The 9101-nt window shown below is 34.1% G+C and overlaps 1 long non-coding RNA gene across 2 annotated transcripts; it reads right to left on the bottom strand.

Moving 5' to 3' along the window:
* Nucleotides 1–2840: 2840 nt before the first annotated feature.
* Nucleotides 2841–6791, bottom strand: LOC117169263. Of its 2 annotated transcripts, none has more exons than XR_004466637.1 (3): nucleotides 6567–6791; nucleotides 4758–4830; nucleotides 2841–4660 (listed from the first exon to the last, which is right to left on the bottom strand). It is a non-coding gene; the product is annotated as an uncharacterized LOC117169263 (long non-coding RNA). The 2 variants fall into 2 exon arrangements; XR_004466636.1 differs by having other exon boundaries at nucleotides 6555–6791.
* Nucleotides 6792–9101: the final 2310 nt, after the last annotated feature.

The following is a 9101-nucleotide window of genomic DNA, read 5'->3' on the forward strand; positions in this document are numbered from 1 at the left end:
TATTACTATGTTCAGTGAGTATTACTAAATTTTTATATATTTATTATTCACTACGTCAAAAGCAATGCTTAGTTTATAAATTTTTTCAAGACTGAAATCCGGAGTACATTGTTCGTTTATCGTAAGCGATTGAAATAAGAAACAAGTTGTTTCAGTATTATTAATATAACCATACTTAAAATATTACTATGTTCACTCAATATTACAAAATATTTATGTATTTATTACTGATTAAGATGAAAGCAATGCTGAGTTCATAAATTGTTTTAGTTATATATTCTATATTATGCTACAATTTTATTGTGTTTGTGAAATTTGATGTTTCACTATTGATTAAAACCAAAAATTACGTTAATTATTCAATTGCAGATAATACATCATACTTCCTTTTATGTAATAAGCCGTTGAAAATGTTAAATAAATATTAATAATAGATTTAATGCTTGTACGATGATTCATTTTAATAAAGGGATATTTCGGGTTTCACTCGTTAAATAAATATTGTTTCATAAAACTAGAATGTTGAAAAATACATATTTAATACATGGTATTTAATATTAAATTATTTTATACATATTATATTTAATTTATAACTTTAATTAGATAGATAAACGTTTATTTTTCGGCCTGTTGGCCTTAAAAATTGACTTGCTTACACTTCCATTTTTTACAGAATTTTCTTACAGCTATCTCTTACAAATTACCATCCATCCACACCTTATGACTCCCTCTTCCGAAAAATTTCTCCTTATTTTTAAACGCTCGACTCCCTGTAATAATCCCTAAACCAGTTCTTCCTGTATCCCTCTTAAAAATATAGTTCGGCGTATTCCTTACCAACCCCAGTGTCCATTTTATATACCTCTCCTGTATTCTATTTACATTCTCACTTATTTTCCAGCCCCATACCTCCACTCCGTAAAATAAGACACTTATCGCTAGCGAATCAAACAATTTCATTCTTCTTACAAAATCATCAGCAAACAACCTCTTCCCCAGTTACCACAACTGCCTCATCACCACGTTTGCCCTTCTCACCCTCTCTTTTATATGACCATCCACTCCCCCATTCCTTCGAAACAAGAAGCACAGGTATACAAACTCTTTCACCTCCTGCACCGCCTTTCTCTTCCACTTCCCTCCCTTTTCTCTCTCTCCTCGTATACCTCCTTACTCTCTCGATCAGGCCCCTCTTCAGTTCCCTCTCTTCCACTGTCTCCCACAACCTCCCCCTATTCACCGAAGAGAACGCGTTCTTTAGATCTAGAAAAAACGCGTACACTTTGGCAACCTTTTTGGTTAGTTCTCTATCCACCACGTGCTACAAGACGTAAATATTCTCAATAGTATTCCTTTCCTCCCTAAAGCCCGCCTGCGTTTCCGGCAATATTCCTTTCCCCTCAACATCCTTGCGCAGCCTATCTGCCAACACCATCGCGTATATTTTGTACGGAGTATTTATTAGCGTAATTCCTCTATAATTTTCCAGCCTTTCCCTATCCCCTTTCTTATACAGTGGTACGATCAACCCCTCCCTCCACCCTCTTAGGAATCCCTCCTCCCTCCATACTTTTTTTACTACTCCCTTCAGCCTCTGCCTTACCTCTTGTGTGTCAAACAGCTACGCTTCGTTCTCTACTCCGTCCAGCCCTGCTCCCTTAGCTTTTTTTAACTTCCTTATCTGCTTCTCTATCTCCTCGACATTTAGCTCCTCTCCATCTACCTCCCTCGTTCTTCTAATCCCCTCATCTCTCTTCCGTTGATCTGACCCCTAAATTGAATCCTTAAAAAATTTCCTCCAATTGTCGCTTCCTATCTTTTCACTTATCCCCACCCCAGGTTTCCTAAACCCATTAATTATTTTACACACGTCCCCTTCTGTCTTAACACTTCTCAACTCCTCTTCCAGCACTTTTTCCTTTGCCTGCTCTTTCTTCTTATACATCGCCCTAAGCTCCTTCCTTATTTCTTCCCACCATAGCTTCACCAAACCTTTCTTCTTCTTCCTAAATACCTTCTTTTCCTCACAACCTTTCTATTTCTCTTTTAGATCCTTCCATATCTCGTCCATAGGCTCCCCCTCAAAGCTTACGTTACCCAGCCTTTCGCCAGATTCCCCCTGTATCCACAAACTTAATGTCTGATGGTCTGATTCCACCTTCCCTTCCACTGCGAATTTCTCTATCTCCTCCCACCTTTTCATATTCATAATCAGACAGTCTATCACCGAAACACCCATCTTACTCACATACGTGTATTCTCCCTCTTCGTTTCCTTTTATCATACCATTCGCCACCGCCCAGCCTCTGTCCTCCATCCAGTCTCTTAGAATCTCCCCCTCTTTATTTATTATTTTATCCTTCGGTTTTCTTTCAAAGCTCTCTCCTTCTCGGTATAGGCCCCCTTCCTCTCCAATTCTCGCAATGAAGTCTCCACCCAGTACCACTATACCCACCTTTCTCTCCTAATAAGTTTTCCACCCTTTCTTTAATCCTTTCCATTCCATCCTTAATGTGCACAGTCACAAACTTATACATTACCCCTCCTATCTTCACAGCCCTCATTTGAACGCCCTCCCCTCTCCATGAACTTCTTTCTCAAATCCATCCCTAACCCCAATTATAATTCCCCCACTAGCCCTTCCTTTCTTCTTTAGTTTGACGGCTTCCTGTAGCCTCCACCTATACCCCGTTGGAAACTTTCGCTCTACTTTATCCCATTCTCTTCTCTCTTCCCATCACATCCCCTGCAGACACCCTTTTCTCACCCCTAACATCCCCCAGCACTGCAAAAGTCACCCTTGTCCGCTATGAAGATATAAACTCCTGACCAAAAAAACTACCCCGCTCCCTTGCAAACCTAACCGCACTTTCCCTACTTAGCCAAATTTCACCCCCCAGCTACAATGTAAATTAATTATCTTCCCAATGTACCCCTTAAAGTCGTACTCACCTCGTAGGCTTCCACCCTCACACTCCACTCACACCTTCCACACAAACTCCGTAGAAAATTCTCACACCTGTCACTGCAAACTTTCTCACTAAGGCCACCAACATGCAAGTCCCATAACTTTAATTATATCAAAGAGTTACACATTCGAACAACTTTCTGAGAGATATCTTTAACTTATTTTGTATTTAATTTTAATGAACATTATGCTACGTCCAATAAATTTAGTCTATAAATTTTTTGCAAAAGTGTCTTATTTACTCAGCTATATTATATGTTACAATATTTCATCTTCGATCTCCATAAACTTCAAAGAAAGATATATTTCGACCAACATACCAGATTTAGTATCAGACAATCGATTTTGATAGGTGTTATGCACATAAGTCCACTGGGGGAAAAAACCTCCAAGTTGTGCGGTTGACGCAGGTACGTACATCAATTTAATTGCGAAATCTGATAGCCTTGGTAAATGATTATCTAACATTGCCCAAAATCTGATGGGGGTTGTACAATTTTCTTCAATTTTTTTATATTCGCCACGAGTTGACGAAAATGTGTTGTACTCTTGCAAACATTCTGGTGAAGCATGAGTTGTGAAAAATTTAATTGCAACCTCCGTTTGTTCCACACTCAACTTTTCACCCTTGTATTTATGATGAAGTAAATTAGCACAAGATCCAACTGGATAAACTGCTTTTTATATTCTTTTGTCAATTTCATCTATATGTATATTACCGAGTAGTCGTAACGACAGCCAATGTTCAGTGCTGTCAGCAATATTGTATTTCGGGCTTTGACATTTATTTATCAACTAACAAATAAGGTCAAGGATTGCAACAATCTCTCTTAGTCGATATTCAAAATCTTCATCGAAAATTTTTTCGTGGATATTTTCGGGAAAAGGAACATCTTCTATTTGACAAATAGTTTTAAGATAAGGTAAGTTGTCAAGTACACTTTTACACCTATTTGGAAAATCACAAAAGCGCGTATCAGGATAATTTTGCAAAGATTTACAGCCAAATTTTTAAAATAATGTATTTAGTTTCGTATCACGAGAAGTACGTACAACTTCTTGAAGTTCAGTTGTAATTTCCGATGAAGTTACTAAAGTCCTTATTAATAAATTTCCACTGTAGCTAGTATATGTTGACTGTATAAGACTGTTTCCATCGGTGTTTTTTGCTAGTCTCCCTCCGCAAACAATTTTTGAATCGTCGTCAGTAATGATAAGAAAAACAGTTACATTATACTTTTTTTTTAGCGATTCGAACGGCTTTATTAATATTCGCTGCTAAAGTTTCACCATCTTCAGGTTATAACGATGTATCGTAACATTTTAGAAAAATGAACTGTTTATGGATATTTACAAGCACAAAAACTAAGAACTTTTTATTCACAATTTTATTCTTCCACGCGTCTACTAGTAGAACACAAAATGTACCTTGAAGTAATAGTTTTTTTTCATTTTCTACACATTCATGAACTATATCTATAAGGTCACCTCCCACATAAAGTCTACCTTTAAAGTATAAACAAATTCGTATTTTATTGCTAATAAACCTATGGAACAAATAGTATCTCGGAAGTAAGGGCTTTCTGCGGTATTAAATGGGATGTTACATGAATAAAAAAACTTCCCGACTTTTTTATTGAGCAGTTTTTGGACATCTAAAACATCCACGAAACTTTCAATGTTTTCTTGATTCTAAAACAAAAAATAATATTTTCATAGAAAACAATTTTGATTAAACAAATAAAATTATAATATTTATATTTCACAATAATGAAAAAACTGTTTATACCATATTTTGATCATTGTTTTCGTTCACATGTTCAAATTCTTCATCTTCTCTTCGTGTCCTTCGACAGGCAGTTCTAAAAAAGATATGCAAAATAAGTTTAAGTGGAAAAAGTTATTATGACTTTATTCCTATGTTATGGGTTCGAAAAATCGTGTTTTTATACATATTTTGATTGTAAAATATATTGAGCATGTACTCTAGAAATTTCAGAGCAAAACTCAAAGTATTTACAACGTTATAGAAGTTAGAACGCTTTCGATCATAAAACTTTAAAAGCTTTTATACCACGTATACCACGTTTCTTGTACTGGTGGTAAACATAACTAAAATTCTACTCAGTTGGTCAGGCTCAAAAGTTAAAAAGTTATTCTAGACAGTAGTAATTATCTTGGGAACTAGGATTTCGTCAATCCATTAAGAATTTCTTTTTTATCAATTTTTAACTAACAAAAAAACACGATTTATAATTTTTTATCAAGTCTGACATTTCATTTTTATTAAATTATTTTTAAAATCATACTCCGGAAGATGTCAGAAAGCCTATAGATTTAGAAAAATTTGAATCTTGTGTTTCATATAACTACTAATTGAGATGTGCTTCCCACCAGCCTCTCACTTTTTTGGAGTCGCGCAATTTGGCTTTGAATAACAGAAACAAAATATTATAAAACACACGATGTCAATAAATATATAGAAATCTTTGCACTTTTTTATTGCAAAAAGAATGATAAAAAATGTTTAAATTAGGGGCGTCACATATGAATACTGCCTTAATTGTCGTTCGCATGGTTACATTACGAGAAAGTTAAAAAACAAAAATATTAATAAATATACCAAATTTGCTAATAATCGGGAACGTTCTTTTAAGTCAAATAGCATCAAATATTTCCGTTTAACTGAATATCTAATATGTGTCAATATACCCTGGTAGAAATTAAAACAACTAAAATGGGCGCCATGCCACATGTTGGCTTTTTGTCCTCAGGATATGATATCCTCACGTATGAAGTGCTCGCTTCTACTATAATATTAAGTATGGGCGATAGTGTCGAGTATTGGTAAACGAGGAACAATAAAAGTAACCTCGAATTCTTGACACGGGTGCGCAAAATATATAGATTATTGCGAACTGCAAATGAAATTGTTTGAAACAAAAAACTAAAACGTTGATTGAATTAAATGAGAATTAATATTATTACTAATTAATGCTTAAATACAAATTTTTATATGTATGAAAAAATTGCAAGCCACGCTACGCACGTATGTTTTCTATATTTTTTACACGTGCATAACAAATTTAAAAAACGAGGTAGCTGTATATTAAAGATTGTAAAATTAAAGATTGTAAAAAGTATTAGATAATTTTTCATAGTTTAAACGTTCAAATAAATAATAAATATATCTATCGCATTACAGCATGAAAATAAAATTTAAACCCACTGACAGAGAAGGCGACCACTGAGTTTGTCGAGCAGCAAAGCAGCTCTCTACAGAAGTTTAGGGAAGCGTTATTTTTCATTTTCTGATCTTTGCCCTCTGAAAACGTATTTTTCAGGTTCTATTATCATTATTTCTCAACAAAAATTTATGACGTTTAAAAAGCGGTAAATATATTATTTTCAATTAATAATTCACCATTTTTTAACCATTATAAGCGACCATTACTGGACTACTAACGTCGCTTTTATGGAGGGCCAATGGACTAATAATAATTAGATATTTTGAGATCTTAAAATTTATCTCATTGTGTAAAGTTGCTATTTCGAAATAAAGTTATCGAAAATAAAACAAAAATACCTGTGACCTTACAATTTTTTATCAGTGACTGGTCCAATAATTTTCTTGCATTCTTTACAGATTGCAGCAGCTATTTTTCCATGTTTTCTCAGTGGGTGAAAATTGGACCAATCTATTCAAGTACTTCTTATTTTCATTATGCGTCACATATGAAGCAATACAATAAGTGAAGATTGCACATAAAATAATGGAAATAAATAATTTGATTTCCATAAAATTATTTTTCCTTACAATGGTTTAACCTGAAAAATATAAAATTAATTTTAAGATTAGTTATAACAATAATTAATTCATCGTGCCCAACTTGTAGTCTAAATTATTAGTCCATGTATCGATAACGTAGACGGAAAAAAGTGCATTAATATTTCCTGAATTATTGCTATATTCCGGGATGAGAGCGAATATTGAACAAATGTCATAGATATTGTATAAATGTCAGGCTTTAATGTAAAACAAATGTATAATAACTCTACAAGAGTTCTGCAAACTTCATATTGAACTCGAATTAAAAATGTTAATAAAATATATGAAGAAATTCATGAAAAAACGTTGAAAACTTTTGTAGAAATGAACCTTGAGGTATTGAGAGTTTGTGATCACATAATTATAAGGTCTAGATACCTCAATTCTGTTAAATGTATAGCAAAAGTCTCGAAAACATAATGAAAAATCTCATAAAAATTTAATTCGAGGTATCGAGTGTTTTTGAAGTACTTCAATATAAGATCTATAGACCTCAGTTCTATAAAGTGTAGCTGCAAGTCTCAAGAGTGTGAAGGTAGCGATATTCTCTGCGTCCCTCACCCCAGCCAAAGCGTTTGTTTAATGTTTAACACATTCCTCAATTACCCTTTACGCTCTACAAGTTTTTAATGATTCCAAATTATTTCAAATGATTTAAAAAAATTTCAAGAAATTTCAAAAGAGTTTATGTATTACTTTGTAATTATAAAATATTTTCAAGTGTTTAAAAGTATTTAATGTATTTCATAATAATTTAACAGGATTTAAACATTCTTTTTAATTAAAAAAGAACAAAAATTATAAATAAATCTTAAAATATTTCAAGTAATTTTAAAGAAGTTTAAAAGATTTGAGCGTAATTCCAAAAAGCACAGGTATTTTCAAGAGATTTTAGAGACTTTAAAATAATTTTTAGGAGTCTAAGAGATTTTTAGTGATTTTAAGGGATTTTGTGCCATTTCAATGGTTTTTATATGGTTTAAAAAGTTAGTAAAGGAATTTAAAATCTTAAAAAGCATTTTAAATGATTTAAAAAAATCGAAAGAGTTTAAGGATTTTCATGCAATTTAAGAATATTTTAAAGTATTTAAACAGTCTCTTAGGAATTTCAAGGGATTTAACCGGAGTTATTTGATTTAACATTTTCTTAAATTTATAAACGAATTTTAAAAGGTTTCAAATTATTTAAAAGAGATCAAGATATTTTTAATGAATTTAAGAGATTTGAGTTAATTTTGAAGAATTCTTGAGGAATTTCGGTAGAATTTAAATGAGTTTTAAGATTTTAAAGTAATTTAAAAATATAAATAATGTTCTTGAATTCTTTAAAGTCTGTTAAATATCTTGAAATCTTCGGAAATTTGTAGAAATTCTTTGAATTCTAATAAATTTCTTAATATAAATATTGATTTTTTTTTATCTTTTATAATATCTTAAAATATTTTTGAATTCTGTTTCAATCTTGTTTAATCACACAAAGTATTCAATAATAATTTGTAATATTTCTAAAATCTAAAATCTTAGTGTATATATATATATATATATATATCACCATTCGGTTCGGCTTTGATTCCTCTAGAATCAAACCGAAGGGCCTATGACAAAGCCACCGAACGCGTCCTCAGGTTGCGGATAGAGGGTCCCTGTACCAAGGGTTTCTGCTGAATATGGTTACAAAAATAAATAGGCAGTCGCGGACAATTGTCCAGGGGTGGTCCCGAAGGAATTAACCCCCAAGCGGAGGTGTGAAAACCGTGCCGAAAGCTGAATGGCACCTGGGTGAGGTGTCTAGAACGGTGACTCTCGGATACCAGGCGACCTCTCAGAGTAAGCAGCCTTATCCTTGCATGCGGGTCTCTACAAGGATGGACGAACCCCTTTCCCTAGCTTCTCGTGGAAACAACAATGACAACACCAAACATAGTTGTAGTAAGTGCGGTTCAAAACAACAGAACGCACAGGGCTCCCGACAATGGGTCGGCCAACAATGCCGACCAATCTAGAGCTGGGGGAGCCAATGAAAATGGATTCAATGCGATGGATCGGCGGGATCTCGTGACCTTTGGGTGGACGGAGCGACTGAATCACGACTTGCTAGACTGCTACGATGCGAGTGTGGCCCGTGAACGGGATTACATGGCACGGCTGCATGCTCTGTGGTGCGAGAAACACCCGAAGCTATCGCACTTTTCGCAGCAACGACTGTGAAACCATGCTGAACTACTCCGTAAAAGGGGCTATGTAAGCGGAACGCCTACTCTACCACAGCTAGAACAAGCCGGCAACAAAGAAAGAGAGGCGACA

The sequence above is a fragment of the Belonocnema kinseyi genome, chromosome 3 (assembly GCF_010883055.1).
Source record: "Belonocnema kinseyi isolate 2016_QV_RU_SX_M_011 chromosome 3, B_treatae_v1, whole genome shotgun sequence".
NCBI classification, from domain to species: Eukaryota; Metazoa; Arthropoda; class Insecta; order Hymenoptera; family Cynipidae; genus Belonocnema; species Belonocnema kinseyi.